Source organism: Panthera onca, chromosome A3, assembly GCF_046562875.1.
Source record: "Panthera onca isolate mPanOnc1 chromosome A3, mPanOnc1 haplotype 2, whole genome shotgun sequence".
Classification (NCBI taxonomy): Eukaryota; Metazoa; Chordata; class Mammalia; order Carnivora; family Felidae; genus Panthera; species Panthera onca.
In genome coordinates, this window is record NC_138341.1 from 115,232,125 (window position 1) to 115,258,489 (window position 26,365).

The 26,365-nt window shown below is 43.2% G+C and overlaps 1 protein-coding gene across 7 annotated transcripts in view; it reads left to right on the top strand.

The window, feature by feature from the left end:
- The window catches only part of RALY (RALY heterogeneous nuclear ribonucleoprotein), an 83,197-nt gene that overhangs the window by 19,606 nt on the left and 37,226 nt on the right, over positions 1 to 26,365 (top strand). For 5 of the 7 annotated variants that reach the window (XM_060615816.3, XM_078444141.2, XM_060615844.3 and 2 more), the window contains exon 2: positions 18,436 to 18,500. The exons of 1 other annotated variant lie outside the window; for it this stretch is intronic. The gene's annotated coding sequence lies outside the window, so the exon portion shown is untranslated. Of the gene's footprint in view, positions 1 to 18,435; positions 18,501 to 20,746; positions 20,829 to 26,365 lie in introns of those variants that run through there. One more of the 7 variants, XM_060615836.3, reaches the window with a different exon arrangement.

A 26,365-nucleotide genomic window follows, 5' to 3' on the forward strand; every position in this document is an offset into this window, starting at 1 on the left:
CTCAATCCCACGGCCCTGGGATCATGACCTGAGCCAAAATCAAGAGTTGGATGCTCAACTGACTGAGCCACCTAGATGCCCCTGTGGAAGTTCTTGAGAACTAACTTCTAATTGGGAGAAATCTTGGAAGTTTCTAAAAACTGGTAGCATTTGAATATGTCCTTGAAAATTCAGAAGAAATTCAACTTGGCAAAGATGGTGGGAAGAACATTCCAGGTGGAGGAAATGGTTGGAGTAAAGGCAGTGAAGAAGTACAGAGATTCAGGCCACCACGTATTGCACCCATCTCTTTAGCTAGAATCCTGTTAGAGTGTTAGTGTGCTAAATTTCTAGGCCAGCCTAAAGGAAATTCTCTCCTGTCTTTTGTACCTTTTTTCTTTTGTGTTCTTCTTTCCTTCTCTTATCTTTTTTTTAAATATTCTTTTTTTCAATGTTTATTTTTGAGAGAGAGTGTGAGCGGGGGAGGGGCAAAGAGCGAGGGGGACAGAGGATCCAAGTCAGGCTCTGCACTCAAACTCAAGAGCTGTGAGATCATGACCTAAGCCAAAGTTGGATGCTCAACCGACTTAATCACCCAGGTGCCCCCTCCCTTTTCTCTTATAACCTACTTGATGCCCCCCCCAACCTTTTCCCTTTCTTTTATCTTCCTATTTCTTCAGTCCTCCCCCCCACCCCGCTTTTTAACTTTATTGTTGATCTTTTTCTACCTATTTTCTTCTTTTTTGCCCTCTTCCCCAAGTTACCCAGGAAATCCAGTACTTTGGGTTGAAATGTGAATCAGCTATACAATATTTAACTCCAAATAAACACCTCCCTTTGTGAAGAAGTAATTATGGCATAATTGCTTGCATAAGATGTGTCTGTTGTGTTTTATTGGCATTGGCTTTTTTTAACCTCCCACGATGCTGGGGGTGTCGGTACCATTTTTTTTTTTTTTAATAGTTGTCATAATGTCAATTTTAATGAGAAATTTCTGCAGACAGCCTTGCCCTTGAGTGGTATGAGCCTTGAGGCAAAGCTAGGGCTGGATGAGTCAGAAAAGCTCAGGGATCTGTTTTCTCATGCATATGAGTGTCTAGGCCACACACACTCCCTCCAGTCCCTACAAGTTCATATGCTTTGCAACACATAGACACAAAATTGAGTTACAAAGGTGCACACATTGCTTCTCTTCCATACACATCCATATAATCTCTTACACCTTCAAATTATGTACTCCCCACCCCCCCTCCTGCCATGTACCAACACGTTTATCCTCCTATACCCCCAGTTCTGTTCTATTTTCTAACCAGGTACTCAGTATGTGTTGCAAAGGTATCTGCAAGCCTGTCTCACAGACACCACACTGTTTACTCCCTTACATATCCACATAGGTCTTCCTCTGTACACAGACACATCTCCCTACACCTTGGGTCTCATACATTCCACATCACACCATCTCCCACTATTGCCTACACCCCTTCCTTAGGTATTTCTAATCCTCATAAGAGACATTTTACTTTCAGACTAGTTTTGAAAGGAAATGTCTTTGCTGATAGCCAAACTAGTGGACCACTAGGAAGTCTGAACTATTACTTATGACAGACCGTTCTGAGGCCCCTAGAATAACTTTGTTATGGTTGGGGTGGGGGAAGGCTGGATCAGACAATAGCTGGTTTCTTCTAAATGGTACTACTGTGACCCAGGGTGGATTTGAACCTAGCTATAAACTGGTCCTGTGATTTCAGAGTTCACTTCTATTGGAAGATGATCATATACTTCATAAAAGAACCACTGCATATGTTCTAAATCAGGTTCTCTAACAAGTTCCTGGAGTGCTTCTGTTGTGTAGCCAGGTTTGGAGGCAGTTATCAAGAGGAAAGAAATAGAAGTCAGATCTGCATTATCTTTTTGTACCACCATGGACAAATGATCTTTTCTGGACCTCCGTTTTCTCACTTGTGGCATAAACAAAGCTCATACTCATAAAGGACCCTTTTGGCTCTAAAATTTTATGCTGCTTTATGAGTTCAGTCAGGGATCCTTTTCTACCACAAAAGTGTTGGTTCTCTGGGTCTACCCTGGGCAAGAGTATTTTAGGCTTTGGCCAGAGGCCAGCAGAGGCAGCCTAGGCCCTGACTTTCTGTCAGAAGCACTGACACAGGTCCTAATTAGAAATGGATCAATATGGGCGGGTAGCCAGGCCTGGGGAGCCTGGGAGAAGCCTCCCCTAGCTAGGGAGAATCTGATTACCATGAAGTAAGTGGCTTTGGTTACACTTGTCAACACTTCAGTTCTGCTGGTATAGCCCTCTTCCCCTGGGACCAGTGGGCAGGGCTGCCCTGAGCAAACAAGGAAATGGTTAACTTGTATTCCCCTTTGGTATGTTTTCCTCACCTCTATAAACTTATGATGCTAGGTTTGTAGAACAGGTGTCCTCCTCAGTTGGAAAAATCACTTATTGAATACCTACTAAGTGCTCAGTACTGGTTTAAAGCTCCTTTGTGTGTTTATTTCTCCTCTAACAGCCTACAGGGATAGGTTCGAAAAGGAAACTGAAGCTCAGAGAAGTGAAATGACTTGGTTGCCCCATGTCACATAGCATGTTCTTTATTGTACTACACTACGTTTCTAGTATTTGCAACACTGATTCCAAGCTGATGAACTGTTTTCTACTGGGGCCATCCCTTACCTTTTTACCTATTGAACTGGAGCTCAGGCCCTCTCCCTGGAGCCCTTCAAAGACTGGAGGAAATTCTTTAAAATCATCGATGAGGAGGAAGGGAGGAGATGCTCTGCTTGCTTTTGCTTTTGCTCTCCTTTCCAAAGTCCCTAAGGAATGAACAGGCTCTAATGGGAGAGATCAATCATCATTTGGGATCAATAGGAGGACTTCCTCTTGCATGGAGTGCAGAGTCAGGTTTCTGATCAGGCTGTGTGCAAGGAGGGGGAAGGGACTCATGACTGGATATTTCTAGGTGTTGTAGAATCTGGGGGCTTAACATGTTCAGCTACCGATGTGGTCATTCAATTTGTTGAGTATTTCCAATGTCTCAGGGCTTGTGCTAGTGCTAAAGATTCCCAGATGAAGACCCAGTCTCTGCCCTGAAAGACCTCACAATCTAGCATCAGAGTCAAACAAGGAAACCATAGTATTCTGTGTATGCCTTAATGGAGGTGTGTGCAAGGGATTCTGGGATTACAGAAGCATGAAGATGGGCTTTCCTGGGGAAGATAACTTTGATCTGTTCTTTGAAGGAAGAGGATGAGTTGAGGCAGGCAAAGCAAAGACCGCCACTCCATACTAGGGAATTAGCACAAAGAAAAGCATAAAAATGTGACCAGCAACTCCTGACAAAGGGGTGGACATTAACTCAGTCCCTAACATGTAGCAAATCAGATTGACAACCCTAAGCTCTTGCTCCTTGCCAAAGTTGGGGCTATAATCCAGCTACTGTGAATGGCAGTAACACAGGAGCAGCAGGCAGGGAGGAGGAGGTAGATTTATTAGCAGGTGCTGACTGAAACTTAGTTTTAGGGAGGAAACTAAGGAAGGAAGCTGAAGAGCAGCAGCCCTCTGTCGTCTGGGCCAAGCCTACAGAGGTGCTGGGGGTTCTAGGCAGTGGTTTGAAAGCTCATCTGGCCCAGGCACATGTCTTTGGTTCTCCCATGGCAAAATCCTCTGCTCCATTCAGACTGCCCCTCCTTTCTATGTTTTTTTTTAAAAAAGAAATTAATGGAATCTGTTCAAAATACCCCTGAAATGAAATTACATTTTTAACTCTAATTACCCTAATTAAAACTTGACAGCCTTAATCCTGAAATGGCAGATATGCTAAGTACCCCATGCCTGTGACAAGCTCACTTACCCAGATGGAATGTTGTTCTGTTCTGGGCTTAGGAGAAAAATTCTTTTGTGTGTTTGTTTTGTTTTTTTCCCATCAGCAATTTAGTCTTTGTCCTCACAGCTTCCCCAAGCTAGGATAGCCATACTTGTGGGCTATAGGCTTGCCCAGGACTTTTAATCTCCATAGAGATCCCTTTGTATTCAGAGGTGATACTCCTGATGATTCTTAGCACATACCTTTGAATTTCCTCTTCAGTTGAGGTTGGACTTCATGCTGTGAGCCTCTCTCTGGGTGAAATCCTCTGGATACCAGGGAACTGTGCTTATTAGAAGACTGTTTGCTGATTTAGGGCTAAGTATGGGTCTAGATCAGTTTATGGCTGGTATTGAGGATAACAGTTTGAGGTCAGGGACAGGGAGCTCTGAAAGTAAGATCTCTTGTCTCTTCACATATCTTGCACAGGCTAGGGCCATCTAGTAAAATGCTTGGTCTTAACTAATTACCTGTGAGCCCCAGGGAACACGATGGGGAGAGAGATGGGACACCCCTTGAAATAGACTGAAGGCTTTGATGCTCTGAGTCATCTCACGGTTCTGTTAGAAACAAAGTTCCCTGTGTTCTAGTGACCTCCTTTCAGCCTTAGAAGCCTGTTCAGTCAGTGGACACTGGACACTGGGTGCTATGTGAGGTACTGCAAGGGATACAGAGTTGAATGTGACACAATGCCCCTGAGAAGCTGACAATGTAGGGAAGTGGGGAGGGAGTGGTGGGTGAGGGGCAGCCATATAGATGACTGATTACATAAGGCAAGCAAAGATTTTTCACAGGTGTTGGTATTTGAGCTTGTTCCTGAATAGGTAATATTGGCAAAGGAATGGAGGGCATTGCAGGTGTCAGGGAGTATCATGGGGGAAAGGTAGGAAGTTGCCAGGTGACAGTTTGCTGTGATTGGAGTATACTGTGCAGGGGAAGGATATAGTAGAGGATAGGGGTAGAGTTTAAACTTTATCTTGTAGGCATAGGGGATCCATGAGGGTTTAGGGCTTGTCATATGGGTGTGTATGATGGATTGGGCAACAGGGTGATTGGAGACAGTAGATTAGTTAGAACAGGTGTCAGCAAACTATGGCCTGTGGACTGAATCCAGTCTGCTGCCTCTTTTCATAAAATTGTACTGGGCTACAGCTACACTTCTTTGCTCCTCTGGGATTGTTTTTATATTACAGTGGCAAAGTTGAATACTACAGAGACTGCTGTAGCCCACAAAACCTAAAATACTTACTATCTGGCCCAATACAGAAAAAGTTTGCTGACTTATGAGTCAGAAAGCAATTATGAAATTTCTGTAAGAGAAGATAAATGTTAGGACTAGGCCTGAAATGGATTGGAAGTATCCAATGAGACTTCTCAGAAGGAACGACTGAATGATTTAACAGAGGACACTTGCCTTGCCTACCTCTAAAAACTTTATGAAGGTCAAATTTGCTGAAAGTCACCATGGTTACAAAAGGACTCGAGATGCCAACAACTCCCAATTTGCCCTTATTAGCTTTGTGACCTCGGACAAATCACTTAACTTCCCAGAAGTTCAGGTGACTATGGTGAATAGACCAAAGAAAAGACTCAGTCCTGGCAGATTCTCCACATGGTGTAGGGCTCTTGCCACTTCTGTGCTTCAGTCTGAGGGCCCTCTAATGGAAAAGACCAGTATCCTCAAATCTGGAACGTAGTTTGAGTGGGATCTGTGGGCAGAGGGTTTTGATCACCCAGAGCAGCTGCTGTTACGGGAGAGGGGCTCATGAGTCTTTGAGGACACTGTGTACCATTCTTCCCTAACTTGTTCTAGCCAGATTGAACTTTGCATCAAGAGTGTTTTAGGCCTGTGTAAACCTAAAGGCTGGATTTCTCAGTCACCTCTCCCAGCTAGAAACTGCATAAGTACCATTTGACATCCTTTATGAATTTCTCCCTGCCACTAGATTGACACCTCTCCTGCCATGCCTCATTCCCCTTTTCCTAGAACATTGTGCATCTGCTCTATAGGATAGGAAAAAACACTAGATGGGGAGACCACAGTGGTGGGTTCCAAACTCGTTTCCCTTTAGCTTTCTTTGTGACTGAAGTCACAGTTTGTTTCATGTCTCTGGTCCTTCTGTAGGCTTCAGTACAAATGGCTTTAGCCATTTCTTGGAATTTGAGATTTTTTTTTTCCCCTAAGACCCTAACTTCAGAACACAGCCTTCCCCTACCTCCTACTTTCCCTCCCTCCTTTCAATCTAGAATATTAGTATATTCCCACACCTCATTTGCTTGAAATTCACAGCCTTTGTGAGGAGAGTAGTCCTATCTCTAGCTGTTTTTACTGGCAGGTTCTAGGAACTGTCACTCAGTCTAATTACTGGCATGGAACAGGCCCTGGAGGTCAGGTCCATGTGATCCTAGAGGTTCAGCAAGGCATGATGTTTCTAGGATGGGCAGTCTAGTTCAGTACAGGCAAACATTTGGCCCTGGGCATCCATGATACAGTAGAGGAAGGTGTTGATCCAGGCAATTTGCAGACTCCCCCCCCCCCCATTTAAAACCTCACAACTCTGAGATAGGTGATATTCCTATTTTACAGACGTGGAAACTGTTTTAGAGGATCATTCAGTAAACATGACTCACTCATTGAGGGTGCAGGGAAACAAATATTCCTTGTTTCTAAGTAAGGGAGAGTGGTAGAGGACATAAACAAGTAAACATTGATCAAAGCTCTAAGAGGATACTTGAGAGCAAGAGAGCGAGAGCAGTTAAAAGTAACTGTGTCTAAGGATACCTTGTTTTGGTGGCAGAGCCTGGGCTCAAACCCAGGTAGATCTGCATTCTATTTATACTGTACTTTGCTGCCTTCCTTGCAGAAGGGTGGGGAGGGCAGCAAACTCAAGTGCAAGTCCAGATTTGTAGGCAGTCTCTGGAGAATGGGCACTGATGGGGAGACTTGGCCTTGGATTCAGAGCTGGGCTTTAGTCCTAGAAGGGCCTGAATTTTTAGGCAGGTGACTAGAGCAGGGGTTATCACATGGACTTGGGCCCTTTTGTAAAATAGAGCACATAATTTTGTAACCTCTAGAAGGTGAAGTCTGGTGGTCAGCACTGGCTGACCTGGTATCCTGGAATACCACAGGGAGCCCATAGTCATCTCTGCTAGGAGAATGGAAGGAAACATTGATATCCAGGCCCTGTGGGTAGGGGATGGAGGTTGCTGTTCAGAGTGATTTAAGTATTTCCTGCCTGGAGTCAATTAGTTTGAGGACTGGATTGGAGTTGCTGAATCCCACCTGAAATGATAGAGCTAAGATAGACACTGAAAGGGAAGGGAAGAGATTTTAGAGGCTGACAGGAGCTGGCCTTCAGGCTAAAAAAATAAGCCTTATTAGATTCTAACATTATTACAGCTTAAAAACTTAAGCCATTTTCTTCTTAGTACAGCCTTTGCAAATACTGGCTCCTTTTCCAGGAGACCAGGCCATGGCTAGCTCTAGGCTGTAATATCCTTCAGTCCTGCTGCTTCACCTTGGGTCCTCTCCTCTGAAGCTCCCAATAGTGCTAGATTTGGTTTCTTCATTTGTGTCATATGGGGATTGGACTAGCAGACTGAGGGCTTTTTTTTTTTTTTTTAACTTTTTGAAGTTTATTTATTTATTTTGAGAGAGAACAAGTCGGGAGGGGCAGAGAGAAGGAGAACAGAATCCCAGGCAGGCTCTATACCATCAGTGCAGAGCCTGATTTGGGCTTTGAACTCATAAACCATGAGATCATGACTTGAGCCAAGGTCAAGAGTCAGGCACTTAACTGACTGAGCCACCCAGGTACCCCTAGCAGACTGAGGTTTAAGTGTACTGTCCTTAGCATCTCTTTTAGCCACCAGATCTGAAGTTCATTTTTAAGGCTAACTTTGAATCTTCACGTAACTGAACTGAATACCAGCTAAAATGGCACAGATTCTTTTTTTTGCCTGACCATCTACTTGTGATTTGTTATTTATTTTACTTTTTATTTATTTAAAAATTTTTTAAATATTTATTTATTTATTTTTGAGAGAGAGAGAGAGACAGAGACAGAGCACAAGCGGGGGAGGGTAGAAAGAGAGAGGGAGACACAGAATCTGAAGCAGGCTCCAGGCTCTGAGCTGTCAACACAGAGCCTGACGTGGGGCTCAAACTCATAAGTCATGAGATCATGCACCTTTTTATTTTTATTTTTTAATGTTTATTTATTTTTGAGAGAGAGTGCAAACAGGGGAAGGGCAGAGAGAGAAAGACACAGAATCTGAAGCAGGCTCCAGGCTCTGAGCTGTCAGCACAGAGCCCGATGTGGGGCACGAATCCATGAACTGTGAGATCATGACCTGAGCCGGTCAGACACTCAACTGACTGAGCCACCCAGGTGCCCCCATCTACTTGTGATTTTAATTTGGGGGTAAAATTGGCATTATCTCTCAGATCCTGGCTTTCCACCCATAACTGAGATTCTTGGGCTGAGTCCATATCTACAGAACATTGCTTTTTAAATACCTATTCAAAATCAGTATGTGAACTTGAAACTTACAGTTCCTGGTTCCACATTGAGGAACCTCCAAAGTCATTCTGTACTGTAGGAAGAGGAAGTGCCCTGATTGGAAGTAGGCATCTAGCCTTGCCACTGACTTCTTCTGTGACTCTGGACAGATCCTCTTGCCACTCTGGTTTTACTGCCCCTTGTAAAATGGTGGGGTGTCTTCCAGCTCTGGTCTCATCAGGGACAGAAAGCCATCTTTGTATACAGTTCAGGTGCAGAGCACTATCTGGCCCAAGCTTTGGTGTGTGGGTTACAGATTATAAACCTTTAGATTCTCCCTTTCAACTCAGAAGGGGGAAGGGGAACCATCCAACTGTCTCATTAGCATGGAGAAAAGAAAACAGTAATTACTTGTTCCTCCCTTGATGATTCCTGCGGGGTTGGTTCTTCTAGGGAAGGAGGAGGGGGAAACTGGAGACAGCTCCAGCTGAAGAAGAAGAGCTGTTAGCTGTTCAGAAAATGCAGAGGCAAGAATGATTGTCTTGCACATCTGTTGTATTCTCTGGACATTCCTCCAGGCAGCCTAGAGACTGCCTGGATTGAGTTTCATCTATTTATGGCACAAATACTGTTCTCATACACGGACATGGATTAGGCTCAAGAGCCCTAATGTCACCTGTCATAAGAAACCAGCTGCCCTTGAGGGCCTCCTTTTGTGATATGCTGGGCATCCTGACAACCTGTCTTTGTTGGGGAGTAGAGGAGGGTTTTACTGAGCTATTTTGTGACCTGGCTGCATTTTTATTATGTTGTGAGTCATCTTTTTAGCCCCCATGGCAAACTACAGCCAGTTGGTTTATTATGCCTGGGCACAGGCAGCTACACAATAGAGTCAGTCACAAGAGTCAAGGTCAGGTATTCTTGTGAGTGGGAGGAGTCTAGGAAAAGCAGGCCTCACAAGGATTGAGGCAGTTAGAGTTTTGAGGCCAAGAGGGTTAGGGGGCAGCTAGAACGGAACTAACAAATAAGGTTGGCAAGCATGGCTCCTGGGACAAAGGCTATTTGTTCAAGGGCCAATCTTACACTCTCTGGATATGGGCATTTTGCACCCTCAAGTGCTGATCATAGCAGAAGTGGGTCTGAGGCCACCTGCAGGTGAGCCCTGCCTGATTGAGCTTGGAGCTCTTATGCTATGATTATTTCCTGGGGCTGCTCATTCTTGCCTTGGTTGCTACCCTAGAGGCCTAGAGAACCCAGCTTCTATTTTCCTTTCCCTCTCCAGAGAAAAATATCACTTCAGCAATACCTTTCAGTCAGTCTTCCTGTAGGCCCTGGAGATTGCTTTTCTCTAAACAGCAAAGTTTTGATAGAAACATGCTATTAAAATTTTTCTTTTCTTTTTTTTTTTTTTTTTTAACAAATGTAGATGATTTCTTTTATCACAATCTTTCCTTAGCCCCCTGAAGCACTCCCTTTTCTTGTTCCAGGCCTTTTGCTTGGTTCCCCACTCTCCCAAAAGCGTTTTATGTCCAGGACTCAGTTCTTCCCCCAATTTTCTCTTAATTCACTTCCTGGCTCCTCTCCCCTAGTTGCCAGCTGTAGTTGTATTCCTGTAGAACATGCTCTCTATTGTTTATTTAAAATAATGTCCTGTGGGAATGCAAGCTGGTGCAGCCACTCTGGAAAACAGTATGGAGGTTCCTCAAAATTCTAAAAAGAGAACTACCCTACAACCCAGCAATTGCGCTACTAGGCATTTATCCACAGGATACAGGTGTGCTGTTTCGACGGGACACATGCACCCCCATGTTTATAGCAGCACTATCAACAATAGCCAAAGTATGGAAAGAGCCCAAATGTCCATTGATGGTTGAATGGATAAAGAAGATGTTGGACACACACACACACACACACACACACACACACACACACAATGGAGTATTACTCGGCAATCAAAAAGAATGGTATCTTGCCATTTGCAACTACGTGGATGGAACTAGAGGGTATTATGCTAAGTCAAATTAGAGAAAGACAAAAATCATATGACTTCACTCATATGGGGATTTTAAGAGACAAAACAGATGAATATAAGTGAAGGGAAACAAAAATAATATAAAAACAGGGAGGGGGACAAAACAGAAGAGACTCAAATATGGAGGACAAACAGGGTTACGGGAGGGGTTGTGGGAGGGGGGATGGGCTAAATGGGTAAGGGGCATTAAGGACTCCTGAAATCATTGTTGCACTATATGCTAATTTGGATGTAAATTTTAAAAAATAAAAAATAAAAGAAAAAAATAAAACAATGGCCTGACCCAAGGGAAGGACTGCTTCTCTTCAGACTAACTTATAGTCATCTGTGCCATTGTAAAGTGCTTCTCAGAAATAGGGACGATATGCACATCTAGGACATAGTACATGCTGAATCTTGCAAAGGTGTTCATAGCATTGTATTCCCTCCTGGTATTAGGTGTTTTAGTCATTTTTTAAAGGTTTTATTAAGAAAATTTTTTTTATGTTTATTTTTGAGAGAGAGTAAGAGAGACAGAGCGTGAGTGGGAGAGGGGCAGAGAGACAGGGAGACACAATCCTAAGCAGGCTCCAGGCTCCGAGCTGTCAGCACAGAGCCCAATGTGGGGCTCAAACCTATGAACTGTGAGATCATGATCTGAGCTGAAGTTGGCCTCTTAACCAACTGAGCCACCCAGACCCCCCCCCCCTTTAAGATTTTATTTATTTATTTTTAATTTTATTTTTACTTTTTTAAAATTTACATCCAAATTAGTTAGCATATAGTGCAACAATGATTTCAGGAGTAGAGTCCTTAGTGCCCCTTACCCATTTAGCCCATTCCCCCTCCCACAACCCCTCCAGAAGATTTTAAGTAATCTGTACACCCAATGTGGGGCTCAAACTTAAAACCCCGAAATCAAGAGTTGTATGTTCTACCAACTGAGCTAGGCAGGTGCCTCTTTATTAGGTGTTTTGATCTGGTATTTGAGTTCAACCCAGGCTGGACCTGTCATGGCTTCTTGACTGTTTGATACAGTCCTGGAACATCTTGTCCTTTAGGGTGTGGTATCTAGTTTGGAAATCATCCCTCTTTCCTTCCTTACTATAACAACTGGCTGAGAGCTCCTTGGGAAGGCCTGGTAAGCCACGTCCTACAAGTCTGGAACTTGATGGTACACTTGAATTCCACCCCTGCCCATCATTTCCCCAGGCATCTGAAACCAGTAGTTGCTTCATCAAGTATAAAATGGGAGAATTTGGTCCATTTCCTAAAACTTTACTATTGGTACCTATATGGGGGCGGGGAGGGGGTTCTCATTTTTGAGCAGGAGAAAATGCAAGGTACATGGTAGAAAGAACACAGTCTTTGGAGTCAGACCTTGGTTTCAGTAAGTTCTGCTTTCTAGCTATGTGGTATTAGACAAGTTATTTCTCTGAGGCTCAGTTTCCTCCTTTAAGATAGGGATAATTCTACTAACCTCAAAAGGTTGTTGGAAATAAATGAAAATAATTACGGTTTTGGGCATAGGACATGATACATACATAATAGGTAATGGCAAATGTGCATTTTTTTCTCCTGGGTCTTTTTATTGCTTCTGATTTGTCCTTTTGTGGTACTTAAGTGGAATAATAATAACTATCCTTGAGTCACTTTTGCCAGGCTCTGAGCTGTGGGCTTTCCTAAACTCTCACTTATTTCCCTAATACCACATTTATGAAGCAGGAACTATTTTTAACAAATATAGGAAACTGAGGCACAGAAGGTCAGTACCTTGCCTAAGGTCACAAAGCTAGTAAGAGACAGAGCTAGGATTCAAACCCAGGTGTCTGATTCTAGAGCCTGAGCTCTTCACCACTGATCATTATTGATCATTACTACTTTTACTTTTCCTGAGTAATACGTGACTTCTAGTGGTTCTTATTTTCTCTCTACTTGGACTTATGGGGATTTGCATGCATGTGGTCCATGAGCTTTTCTTAGTCTTTTTTTTTTAATATATATATTTTTAATGTTTATTCATTTTTGAGAGATAGACCGTGCAAGTGGGGGAGGGGCAGAGAGAGAGAGGGAGACACAGAATCTGAAGCAGGCTCCAGGCTCTGAGTTGTCAGCACGGAGCCTGACATGGGGCTCAAACTCTTGAACTGTGAGATCGTGACCTGAGCTGAAGTCAGATGCCTAACCGACTGAGCCACCCATGTGCCCCAGGTTTTCTTAGTCTTGGTTGGTGCCTCATTTGATGGAAGTATAGACAATGACCCTGTTTGCTCCAGTTCTTCCTAATTTTTCCGCTCAGAGCAGATCTCTTCAACTGAAGGGTGGTATAGCCCTCTTTCTTAAGAGACCATCCCCTCATTCCTTCTTTACCATTTACATAAAACCAAGTAAATTTACAGTTAAAGTGTTCTTGCCAATCTTTCTGATCCCTCTGAAGATCCTTCAGAAGAGCAGATGCTGTCTCCCTCTTACAGACATGGAAACTAAGGTCCAGGAAGGTGAAATGACTTGTCCCAGGTCACACAGTGAATTAGAGGTAGAGCTGGAACTAGCTGTTATGTTTTCTGCCTTTCTCTACTAAAAATATAGTAAGGAGAGGTGGTGTGTATAATTTGCAGATCAGACCTAAAGAAGGTTAAGCTTTATTAGGACCCAGATCAAATGAGTTCTGAAGGGACCCTGCCTCCATCATCCACATCTTCACCCTAGTTCTTTCATACATATTTGAGGAACACAGCAGAAAGGGAGAATCACTTTCTTCTTAGGATTCAACAAAGCTTTCATGACAGTTTGCTGTGGGGAAGCATTCAGAGGCTGCAGCGTCTCCTCATCCATAAGGAAGGTTGGATTCCCAGGGCTTACTAGCCTGGAATAACCCTTGTGAAGGAGCAGAGGAATGTCAGAACCTGTATGTCTTCTGACTTCTGCAGGTTTTAGCTTAAGCCAGGTGAGGGTTGGGCTGGAGCAGGATAGTGGTAAGAACTGAGGACAGGAGCCCTGAGGAATTTAATTTTACCCCCCCTGCTGGTAGATTTTGTCAGGGGGTTTGGACAAGCAATTTGAAATTTATAAAGAGGAATTCCTACTACTCCTCTTAAAAAAAAAAAAAAATCCTTGGTTTTGGCACCAGAAAAGAAACCTTTCCCAAAGTCTAGGCCTCGGACATTTCAGTCGTGGCTGAGACATTACCTTCCTTTTTATCTTCCTTCTCTCCTTTCACCCTTTTCTTCTCCCTCCTTTTTCTCCTATCCAGTCAGCTTCCCTTTTCTTTCCTCACCTCTCCTTTAACTCCTGAAAACAAGAATGGGGAAAGGGTACCTTCAGACAACAGATTAGTAGATAGGTGGTAATATAGATACTGGGGCTACAAGTCATAACTTGGAGCTTGACATTTTGGACATTACTTCTAGACCTCAGAACAATGGTTGATGGAACAGGTGCTTACTCATTCATTTATTTGCTTATGTACAGTGTCTTCTAAGTATAACCTGCCAGGCTCTGTTTCAGATACTTGGGCTATTCCAGTTAATAAGACCCTAAACCTACCAATAAAATTATAGTCTTATGGGTAAGACATAGCAACAGTAAACCTCCTCTCCTACTCTCTCATTCAAATCATTGAATTTTAAGGTGGGAAGAACTTTAGAGTTTATTTGGTATTCCAGACCATGAAGTAAGTAAACATACAGGCTTTGGAATAAAGTAAAGCAGACCTGGGTTCAAATTCCAGCTCTGCTACTTCCTAGCTGTTTGACCTTGAATGGCACACTTAGCCTTGCCCATGTTCAGTTACCTTAGGTATAAAATGGACCTGCCATCACCTCTTCACATTATGAGGGTTAACTGCACAACACCTAGCTCAGTGTCTGGTGCATAGTAGTAGCATGTGTTTTTCTGTCATTCTGCATCAATGCCTGGCTTAAGTCCTTGTTCCTTTGAAACTTCTAAGGCCATCTCCTGTCAGCCTAGTTTCTTTCTCCATTTTTATAACACATGGAGCACTCTTTGAACTGTTGGATCCTACCTAATATTATTAGTCGTCCTTTACAGGAAGTTCACAGAGTCCCACCCTGGAATGCAAGGAGGATAAGAACTGTTCTCATCCATCCCTGTGTCTTCTATAACCCTAACTTAGAGCTGTGACCATGACCAACCAGGCCCAGGAAGTATTTTTTTGATTGATTGGCTAAGAAGGCTTCTATAAATAAACTTCCGAGTGTTTTGCAGTGAAAAAAAGAGCTATTGAAGACCTGGCCCAAAGTCTTCCATCCTAACTCTTCTCCCCCTCCCCTTCTGTTACCACATTGATTCTCACAAAATCCCTGTCCGGTAATCAGGATGGGGATTGTATTCCATTTTGTAGAAATCTGAGGCTCAGATTAGAACCCAGGTTCTTTTTTAGGTGATAGATCCAGAGTAAGGTAAGAGTAGCAGGAATGAGAACAGAAATCTTAACTGACTAGGTCTTTGTTCTCTGGAAACAGCAGGAATCTTTACAAGGAAGAAGGAACAGAAGAGTTGGTTTTGAGGCCTTACCTGATGATGAGACCAGAGTCAGGTCTAGTCACAGTTAGAGATGATTTGAGAATATGACAGAGTGGTGAGAAAGGGTTCAGAATAACTTCATAGATTTGCTAGGCCTTGAAGATTAAGAAGGATATGAATATGTACAAAATTCCGAGTGAGATAACAGCATGGACAAAAGGATGAGAGCTGGAAAGCCCATAATAGAGGTAAGACAGATGATTAGATGAAGGCATACCTAGAGAGCAAAGTTTAGGTGATTGGTAGCTATGATATTTTTTCCTCTTTTTTTCTTTTTTTGAGCAGGAAAGTGGCCTTGGGAGCATTAGTCTGGCAGTGTAGGCCCAGTAGTTAGAGCACGGAGGGGTAGGAGATTAGTGAAAGAGAGACTGGGGAAGACACTACTGCAACAGTCCTTGTAATGTCAATAATTTTTAAGAAATATTCCAGCATTGCAGGCAAGAGATAGATCCTGAACCAAGAGGAGGTTGACACAGTAGGGAATAAAGAAGAACAGTTTAGATGTAGAGCTCTTAGAATGACAACAAAAAAACCATGAGGATTTGGCAATTGAGGGAATGGGGCATAAGGAAAGGAGAGGTTGGAGAGCATTAACATTTGGAGTCTCAGTACTTGGGAGAATGGTTATATCATTTGCTGAACTGCAGAGGCTGGGAACAAGGAGATGAGTTCAGTTTATCAACATGTTGAATTCGAGGTGCTAATAGTTTATTCCCCTTACTGTCTACCTCCTAGTGCCTCTGCCTTTGTCCTTTGACCTGGGCGTACAGAGATCCTTCAGTTCCATGTATTTCCTGCTTTGTTTCCAGGCCTGGAACCCCCGGGGGATCCCTCCACTCATGTCTTGGAGCAACTGTTTCTCCCTGTCTGAAATAAGATAGTGCATGTAAGATGCTTAGCCTGGTACCTACTCTTTCAAAGTGTGCATCAAATGTTAGTGGCTATTAAATGGCTGTTGTGGTGGTTGTCATCATAGCTTTGTGATCACAGTAGCTAGAGATTTAGAGAAACGTCTGGAACCACCTGGCTAAAGGACAGTCATTTAGCTGGTATTCAGTAAGAAGTCTGGACTGCAAGTAAATGGAGAGGATTTCATTCAGTGTAATGGTAATTACACTGGGTGTAATTACACTGGGTGTAAATGAGGGCTCTGAGCCATATCAGCTAGGACTAGGGTATGAGTATGTTTCCTGTCTTTTTCTTCTGTTTTTGAGAAGTTGGTATAATGTGGTTAAGAGGGCAGGGCAAGCCCTAGAGGTTGGACTTCCTGAGTTCAGGTCTCAACTCTACCTTCCTCCTCCTCCTCCTCCTCCTCCTCCTCCTCCTCCTCCTCCTCTTCCTCCTCCTCTTCCTCCTCCTCTTCCTCCTCCTCTTCCTCCTCCTCTTCCCCCTCCTCCTCTTCCCCCTCCTCCTCTTCCCCCTCCTCCTCTTCCCCCTCCTCCTCTTCCCCCTCCTCCTCTTCCCCCTCCTCCTCTTCCCCCTCCTCCTCTTCCCCCTCCTCCTCTTCCCCCTCCTCCTCTTCCCCCTCCTCCTCTTCCCCCTCCTCCTCTTCCCCCTCCTCCTCTTCCCCCTCCTCTTCCCCCTCCTCTTCCCCCTCCTCTTCCCCCTCCTCTTCCCCCTCCTCTTCCCCCTCCTCTTCCCCCTCCTCCTCCTCCTCCTCTTCTTCCTCCTCCTCTTCTTCCTCCTCCTCCTCTTCCCTCTTCCTCTTCTTCCTCCTCCTCCTCTTCTCTCTTCTTCTTTCTTCCTTCTTCTTTCTTCTTCTTCTTCTTCTTCTTCTTCTTCTTCTTCTTCTTTTTTTTAAAGTGTATTTATTTATTTTGAAAGAGAGCATGAGTGGAGGAGGGGCAGAGAGAGAGTCCCAAGCAGTCTGTGTACTGTCAGTGTGGAACCTGATGTGGGGCTCAAACCCACAGACTGTGAGATCATGTCCTGAGCTAAAATCAAGAGTCAGACACTTAACCGACTGAGCCACCTCATTGCTCCTCAGCTCACTGCCCCTTCTGTTACCTGTGTAACTTGGGCAAATTTACTTCTCTGTGCCTCAGTTTCCCCAGAAGTAAAATGGAGAAATAACAGCAATCTTCTGAGATTGTTGAAAATCCTTTATTTGTATTAATCTTTACAACAGTGCTTGACATGTGCTACTGTTCTCCACAACCCTAGAATCCCCTCTGTTCCATATTCCAGGTAAATATACTCTTTCTTCCCACCCAACAGAGGAAGGGATGAGTAGAGGCCTGAAGCCAGTTGTAAGAGTGCTTGAAAGTTTGTCCCAGCTGGGATCCAGGTTATCTAAGCCTGGAGGAACCTGGCCCAAGAGGCAGGGAGTTGTCCAGATGACCTGAATTCATTTCCAGTTCTTTTTTTTCTTTTTTTTTTTTTAAGATTTTATTTATTTTTATTTACTATCTATCTGTCTGTCTATCTATTTATTTATTTATTTATTTATTTATTTATTTACTTACTTACTTATTGGGAGCATAAGTTGGGGAGGGGCAGAAAGAGAGGGAAAGAGAAAAATCCCAAGAAGGCTCTGCACAGACAGTGCAGAGCCTGACTTGGGGCTTGATCTCATGAACTGAACTGTGAGATCATGACCTGACCTGAAATCAAGAGTTGGGTGCTTAACTGACTGAGCCACCCAGGTGCTCACATTTATTTATTTATTTTTAAAGATTTTATTTTTACGTAATCTCTATACTCCCAATGTAGGGCTTGAATTTACAACCCTGAGATCAAGAGTTGCATGCTCTACCGACTGAACCAGCCAGGCACCCCTCCATTCCCAGTTCTGCCACTGATTTACTTTGACCTTGGGCAAGTCATTTAACCTCTGAGCCACAGTTTTCTCATATATAAAATAGGGATCATAATTAATTCCTCCATATATACTTAATATCTCATTCTTTCCCTCACTACATTCTAGCTATATTGACTTTCTTGTTCCTTTAAGCATAACAAGCTTATTCTTGCCTATTATTGCTGCAGGGTCTTTGCACTTGGTATTCTTCCTCTCTGAAACAGTCTTCCCTCAGACCTTTGCAGATCTTACTCCCTCACTTCATTCAGGCTTTTTTTTTTTTTTTTTAAATTCTGAGAGAGCATGAGCGGGGGAGGGGCAGAGAGAGAGGGACACACAGAATCCGAAGCAGGCTTCAGGCTCTGAGCTGTCAGCACAGAGCGTGATGTGGGGCTCGAACTCACAAACTGTGGGATCATGACCTGAGCTAAAGTCAGACACTTAACCTACTGAGCCACCCAGGTGCCCCCATTCAGTTCTCTTTCTGGTGGTCACCCTTTGGAGGTTTCCCTGACTATTCTCACTCCTTGTCATTTTTTCCTCCCTTACTCTGGTTTATTTTTCCTTATAGCACCTAGCATGACCTAAAATAATGTATTATCAACCTATCTTTTGCAAAGATATAAGACGTGTGAGAGCAGGATCTTGGAATGCCTGCACTGACCTAAGTTCATCCCTATTCTGAGCAGGACCCTGACTGACTTCTCTCTTTTTTAGGTGAGCCCTATTCCCAAAGGCAGCTGGTGCTGACCCTGTAACCCAAAAGAGGAAATTGAAGGCTGGTGAGTGAGGGTCTTTGGCAACCCTGGGCAAGCTTGGGCCAAGATACAGGGTAACTAGTTTGGGGCTTATTTTTACCTTTAGTACAGGTAACTTATAGGCAATTGATTATTCTCCTACTCCATGTTTGAGATATTGGCATAGGCAGCTTCCTGTGCTGGGAGGAGAATTGAACTTGGCTCTCTTGGAATTGCCATGAGATGGTTTGGGATCATTTACCATGAATAAGGCAAAGCAGGCTCAATTCTTTTTGGCTTCTGCCAGCTTTGTGTTGGGGGTTATCCTGAACCTGGCAGCTAAACTCATTCTCCTATAAGCTCTCTTAACATGACCTTGTAGCCCTTAGAAACTTTCCTGATTTCAGTCTTGACTGGCCTACCAAGCCCATAGGTCAGCTTCAGAAACTAGTTTTATCAGTCCTGGAAAATGTGATTATAAGTGGTGAGGATGGAGCGAAAGAGTTGGGGCTGTGTGAAGGGGAAATCAGGGGAAACTTAAAGGAAAAACCGAAGATGCTGAGACAGGAAGGGAAATCAACACATTAAGAACCAGTTGTGTTATGGGTCTCATTTAATCTAGACAAAATTTATGGATGAGGGAATTGAGGCTCTGATAGCTGAAATAAGTTGCCTGGAGTTCACATTTGGGAATCCATAAAGCTGATGTTAGAACCTGGTCAGTGTAAACACCATTGTTCTCCTTGACTTGGCAGACTTTCCTTGGGCTGTTAATCTCCCTGGAATCCTGATTTTTCTTATAAAGTTAAAAAAAAGACAGACCTCCTTAGGGATTCAGGAAGGAGATCCAGTTATTTGAGGGGCCCAGCAGGGAAGGCAGGAGTTCGGGGTTCCTTCTGAGGCAATGGCATTTCTAGTGAGGGGGCCAGGAGACTAAAAGTTGGAAAGAATCTTCATGCAGTTAAGGCCCAGCGCCAGCCATATGATTATAAGGGGGAGAAAATACCTATAACACATAATCGTAAACACGGGGATAAGCACAGATAGGGACCTGGAGAGCTGGGTTGGAGTTGGGAAACCTGGTTTTTTCCTCTTCTCTCTCAACATCTGCCCTTGGACAATCTCTGCTTCTGTATTTGTAAAATTGGACTGCTTCCCTGCACCCCCACATGTCTCTTGTGTGTACACCAACCCTGCAGGATGTCGTACAGAATCAAACGAGAAATGCAAGTTGGAAAGCTTTGTAAATTGTAAAGCAGCATGACCGAAATGAGAGAAAGCGAGAATAAAGCACTATAAGTATCTCTGGCACCTCAGTCCTTGACCTGTTTGCCACCCCACTCCCCAAAGGAAAAAGGGAAGGTTTTCCTTTGGAGATTTGTGCTGCAAATCTTCTCCCATACTCTTCTCTTCCTCTCCTTCTTGTACAGGTTCTGCCTGAAACTCAATCTTTCCACAAAGGAAGGGATTCCAAGGCACACAGACAAAGCCAGGCAGCATCGGCAGCATGATTTGCAGCATGGGGGCTACAGAATGCAGGTTTAAATGCGCTCACACATCCGGGCTCTGATATTAAAGCACTTTTCAAGAGCCAATCCCCAGCATGTGTCTGCCCTCACTGACTAATTCCACTTAGATGTTGCCTTGTTTCCTACTGTCCTGTCAGAAGAGGAAGGCTATTCCTATTTTGGCCCTAAGATCTTTGTCCATCCCCACCTCTCACCCTCCAACTAGTGAAAAATGAACTTATGCTAGAGCCTCATAATCTTATCAGAGGCTATGCTCATCCAGTTTTCCCCACCATCTCTCTCATGCCTGTGGTCAGTGATATAGGCCACTCTCTTCACATTCTGTAACAATGGACATTTTGTTCTCTGTTCTGTTTGCTGGAGGGTGCACAGAGAGGTCTGTCCCCAACCTGGTGCTCTTGGAATCCATATTAGCCAATCTTCTGTCCTATTCTGAATCTTCAGGCTCTTGATGGCACCTCTTTTTGTCTGGTTAACCTAAGTTCTGTAGCTTCTTGCTTTCCCATGGCCTGGTGCTAAGCTTGGACCTTACTGTTACACCACCTGCCTTGTGAAGAATTCCTTTATTGATTGTTTCAAACTATGAATGATTCCACGTGATAAAGTGTCTAGCTTATTTATCTAATGTACTCAAGTTTCTACTAAAAACAAGTTTCAACTAAAAAAAAACAAGGAAGCAAAGCATTGTCATCCTTAAGCCCTTATACAGCACTAATTTACTCCTATTTTTATGTGTTGTAACAGGCTTAGTAATCTGGTTTCTAAACTCCCATAAGATTCAAAGCAGCATATCAAAAAAGGGGGAAGAGCTGCTGTATTAACAGCTAAAGGAGAGAGCTGAAAGGTAAGGATAAAAGAAGAATGATCAGAAAGAGAAGTTAAAATGAGTATGGAGGCCATTTAGTTTAGGGGCAGCAGTCCTACAGACATCTATGTACTTCAGTGAAGTGGAGCTAGGTAATTTTTAAGGTAGTTCTAGGTCCTCTTAAAGGCCAGGGGTATCAGAAAATGTTAAATTATAATGTCTACTATATTATCAAATGCTGTACTGAATCCTCTACATAAGTTGATTTCATTTTCATAGCAGCTTGGGAGGTAGGTGGTGATATTCTCATTTTAGAAATTACTGAGGCCTAGAGACAGACAGTGATTGGAAGAGCTAAGCTTAGAACCCAGAAGAACCCAGCTCCAGACAACCAAATTTTTTTCTATTATCCTATATTGGCTCTTCCCTGTGACCTAAAACCCTGGTCTTTCTCAGCTTCTTGAGCCAGTGATTTCTTCCTGCTCCCCTTTTATTCACTCTCCTATATAAAACTTTATTTTTAAAGATATTCATTCATCCAGTGAGTATTGAGTGTCAACCATGTGGCAGGCACAGTTTTAAAATATAGCAGTGAAGAAAATAGTTTTCTCTCTTATAGTTTACATTCTAGTGGAGGAAAATAAACAAATGAATATGTATGAAGACAAAGCAGGGTAAGGGAATGGAGTGGGACTTCATGATGAAAAAAAGGCCTCTCTTGAGAAAAAGGCCTCTTGAGAAAATAAAATCTCTGCAGAAATATACAGGAACTGTAGTAGTGAGCTATGCTTAATATCTTGGGGAATAACATTCCAGGCATAGAGTACAGCAAGTTCAGAGACCCTAAAACAGGGAGCATGCTTACTGTGTTTGAGGAGCAAAAGGGAGCCAAGTGGCTAGAGGTGAAGTGACCAAGAGGGAGAGTGGAGTATGGAGAAGTCATAAGGGTAGGCAGGGACCCAGATCATATAGGGCTTTATTCTGAGTGAAATAGGAAGCCATTGGAGTGTTTTGAGTAGGGGAAAGATATAGTCTGACATTCATTAAAAACCTGATTGCACCAGTTGAGACCTCCAGCACAATGTTGAATAGAATTGGTGAGAGCAGACACTCTTACCTTGTTCCCAATTTTAGGGGAGAAATTATTTAGTCTTTCACTGTTAAGTGTGGTATTAGCTATAAAGTTTTTTGTTGATACTATATGTTAGCTATAGATGATGTTTATCAGGCCAAGTGAGCTTCCTTCCATTACTAATTTACTGAGAGGTTTTTTACCATGGATGGATGTTGGATTTTATAGATTGTGTGTTTTTTGTTCTTTATTCTACTAACATGGCACACTACATCAATTGATTTTTGGCTATCAAACTAACCTTGTATTCCAGAGTAAATCCCACTTGGTCAGAGTATATGATCCTTATTTATTTATTTATTTATTTATTTTCCCCCATCCTCAGAGTGTATGATCCTATTTAGATGGTGTTGGATTTGGATTGCAGTGTTTTTGTTTTTTTTTTTTAAAGTTTATTTATTTTGAGAGAGAGCAAGTGGGGGAGGGATGGGGGAGAGAGAGAGAGAGGGAGAACGGGACTACCAAGCAGGCTTCATGCTCTCAGCATAGAGCCTCATGGGGGGCTGGAACTAATGAACTATGAGATCATGATCTGAGCCGAGATTGGACGCTTAACTGACTGAGCCACCCAGGTGCCCTTTACATTGCTATTTTGTTGAAGATTTTTGTGTCTGTATTCATAAGGATTATTTACTTTTTTTTTTTTTTTTTTTTTTTTTTTATTTATTTTTGGGACAGAGAGAGGCAGAGCATGAACAGGGGAGGGGCAGAGAGAGAGGGAGACACAGAATCGGAAACAGGCTCCAGGCTCCGAGCCATCAGCCCAGAGCCTGACGCGGGGCTCGAACTCACAGACTGCGAGATCGTGACCTGGCTGAAGTCGGACGCTTAACCGACTGCGCCACCCAGGCGCCCCAGGATTATTTACTTTTTGAATGTGTTACAGAATTTGCCAGGGAGGCCAATGTGGGCCTGGGCTTTTCTCTGTTGGAAGATTTTTAATTACTGATTTAATGTGTGTGTGTGTGTGTGTGTGTTGTTGTTGTTGTTGTTGTTGGCCGACTCAGATTTTCTGTTTCTGTTTGAGTCACTTTTGATAATTTGTGCCTTTCTTGGAATGTTTTCATTTCATCTAAATTGACTAATTTCTTGGTTTAAAGTTGTTCATAGGATTCCTTTATAATTCTTTTAACTTCTGTAAGATCAGTCATGATAACCCTTTTTAAATTCCTGGTTTTGGCAATTTATATCTTCTCTTTTCTTGGTCAGTCTTGTTAAAGGTTTACCAATTTTGTTAATCTTTTCAAAGAAGCAACTTTGGTTGCATTGTTTTTCTATTCCATTGATTTCTTCCTATAATCTTTATTACTTCCTGACTAGCTTTCTTAGGGGTAGTTTGCTCTTCTTTTTCTAGTTTCTTAAGACCTAAGTTATTTAAAATAAAAAAATTTTTAAGTTTATTTATTTTGAGAGAGCATGCTAACGAGCACATGCAAGTGGAGGAGGAGCAGAGAGAGAAGAGAGAGAGTCGCAAGCAGACTTTGCACTGTCAGTATGGAGCCTGATGCAGGGCTCAAACCCAGGAATTGTGAGATCATGACCAGAGCTGAAAGAATCAGATGCTCAACCAACTGAGCCACCCAGGCACCCCTGACTTAGGTTATCTTTTAAAGGCACTTTGCAGTTCCTAAGAGTCATCTTCAGACTTGACTGATGTGTGGGCTGTCAGTGTGCTTCCGATGTAGTCTCTTCAGAAGTATCTGGAGCTTCACAGAGGGCCTAACTCAGAAACATTGGAGTAGGCAAATTGTCCACATTGTATGTGTTATCAACTGGGAGGGGGCAGGGCTAGACCCATAATGCTGGGCAGCCTTGATCCTGCCTATCTCAAGTCAGGATTTGGGTGAGGCCTGAGCCTCATGTAGAATATTGGGGTGATGCAACAGGAAGTCAGGTGATACATGGAAAGCCAGAGCTCCCCAGGCTTCTGAGGAGATTTTGCCTGATACAGAGCTGAGCCAAGAGCTGGAGGAGATAACTGCCCACTTCACAGATTTTAGAGGCTTCAAGATGGCTTTTGAGACCTTGCAGAATACCTCTGTTGCCTGATAATGAGATTCTAAGCAGAAATTTAATTCTATTAAAGAAATATGGCTTAAATGTAGATCTCTTAGGTAACATTGAGGTGTAAGAGCTCTGAGGAATAACCTGGGCTTGTTGGTTACTTATTTGTGGCCTCTAGTTCCCACATCTGTGAACAAGGAATAACAGCTTCTACCTATCCAACTGTGTAAGGCACATTTCAAGTAAGTGCTGTATAAAACTGTTAAATACTGTACAAAATGTAAGGGACTATTAATGTTAGTAATTATGGTGATAGGGACCAGGGACAGAGTCTGAGAAGGTCCAGGGGCGGTAGCAGTGCATTCTTATCCTTCAAGGTGTGGGATGAATGTCTGACCTAAGTGGGCTTTTGGCTTAGTAAGGCAGGAGGTTTCTTATCTGCCAGGGTAATCATCACATGGCTCCTAGAGAATTCTGTGGAGAACATCTGAGGGAGGCTACCAGGGCAGCTCATATAAGAAGCAGCTGTCCCTGTTTTTTTTTCCCCACCCAGGAATTTTGCCCACATTTTATTACTTTGGTTCTAGAAACAGCTGGCTTTCTCAAGGGTTGCTGTCACAGGAAAGCAATAAGGTCCAGCTCACTTAGGGGGAAGGAATAGTATGTAAAGGGCTCTGGGCTGTATTGGGCCCTGTGCTTCCCTCCTTCCTTTCCCAGTTTTCATTAAAACCAACGAGGGTCTTTCTGTCCCACTGGAGCAGCAGGCCAGACAGAAGAGGGACTGATAGGTCCTTTAGGTCAGATCAGCTAGAGGGCAGTTCTAAGGATGTTGGCTGTGGCAGAGAGGCAGGGTCCTGAGCCTAAGCATAAGGCCAAGAGATCAAAAATCCAAGATGTGAAACTGGGAAACAGTAGATGAGGAAACCGAGGTCTATCAGGAGCTGTGGTGCTAGACCCCTAAGATGAGTAGGACATAAGTTGAGGTGACTTAGGATTTAATGAGACAGATACAGAAAAATAATGAAACTATGCTACAAAAGCTTAAATTGCTTATTTTGAATTATCTGTCATTTTGTATTGTCTGAATTTCCACTCTTTTCCCACCCTCTTTGCCTCCCCCTGCCCTATTAGGATAATCTGTCAAGAGTTATTGCACTAAGTGCATAGGGCAAGAGACAAAAGTTACCTGCAGTATAACTGGTCTTTGGAAGTTTATTATTATTATTTTTTTAAAATAACATTTATTTATTTTTGAGACAGAGAGAGAGAGAGAGAGAGAGAGCATGAACAGGGGAGGGTCAGAGAAAGAGGGAGACACAGAATCTGAAACAGGCTCCAGGCTCTGAGCCATCAGCACAGAGCCTGACGCGGGGCTCGAACCCACGGGCCGCGAGATCATGACCTGAGCCGAAGTCCGACGCTCAACCGACTGAGCCACCCGGGCGCCCCTGGTCTTTGGAAGTTTAATTACACCCTTCCTGTGTACCTCTGAGCTGTAGTTTCCTCATCTGCAAAATGGGAACAAAAATTGGGATGGTTATTGGGATGCTAATAGGAGATTATGAAGAAAAAAAAAAAAAGTGCCTGGCCTGGATTGGTGTTCAGTCACTAGTGATAGAAATAAATTCTGATACCATGTGTTCAGTGTCAGATTATAATAGAAGGTGACTATTGCGACCCAGGCTCTTAACTCTGTTTTACTAACTCAGCCTTGGAAAAGCATTTAGTATGTCTCAGCCTCAGTTTCTTCTGCTCTGAAAAGAAGGAATGAGATAGAAAGTTGACCTATAATTGCTGATGTCCCTTCTAGTTCTGTGCCTCTAAAGGCACATTGATCTGTGGTTCAAAGGCATCAAAGAGTCAAGAGAAAACAAAAAGTCAAGAGGGGGTCAAAGAAGCCTTCAGTCCTGCTTGAGGCTGCAGCAAGGACAGTTACAATGAAAGCCATTATCTACAATGAGCAGATGTTGGAAGTGTCTGGGAGTCTGCTGCAGGGGCAGGGACCTGCAGGTCACCCAGCATTTGGAAAAGAAATATCAAAGAGTGAATCAGAATGGCCCAGAAGGTTGGAGACAGTAGATGCCAAGTATGAGAGAGACCGTGAGACATAGGACCCCAATTTGTGCTCCATTACCTCTTTCTGGGTGTTCCCAGTCAAGCGATTTCTCTTTCTGCAGCCTTCATACCCCTATCTTTAAAATGAGTTAGGTGATGTATTCTCAAAGTGCCTCTTTAGGGCTTTCTAAAATTTCACTGTTCACTTTCTTTTGGCTCTCCTTGGTGTTGAGGATTTCATTTATATGCAAAGGCTTAACAAGTCACGCTTTGTCTAGCCCTAGAGTATTTAGAATGCTTTTGAAACCACAATTTCAGGCCACTAAGAATCATAAATTTTCAAGCTGAGGAATGCTTTGGTCCACCTGGTCCAACCCCTCATTTA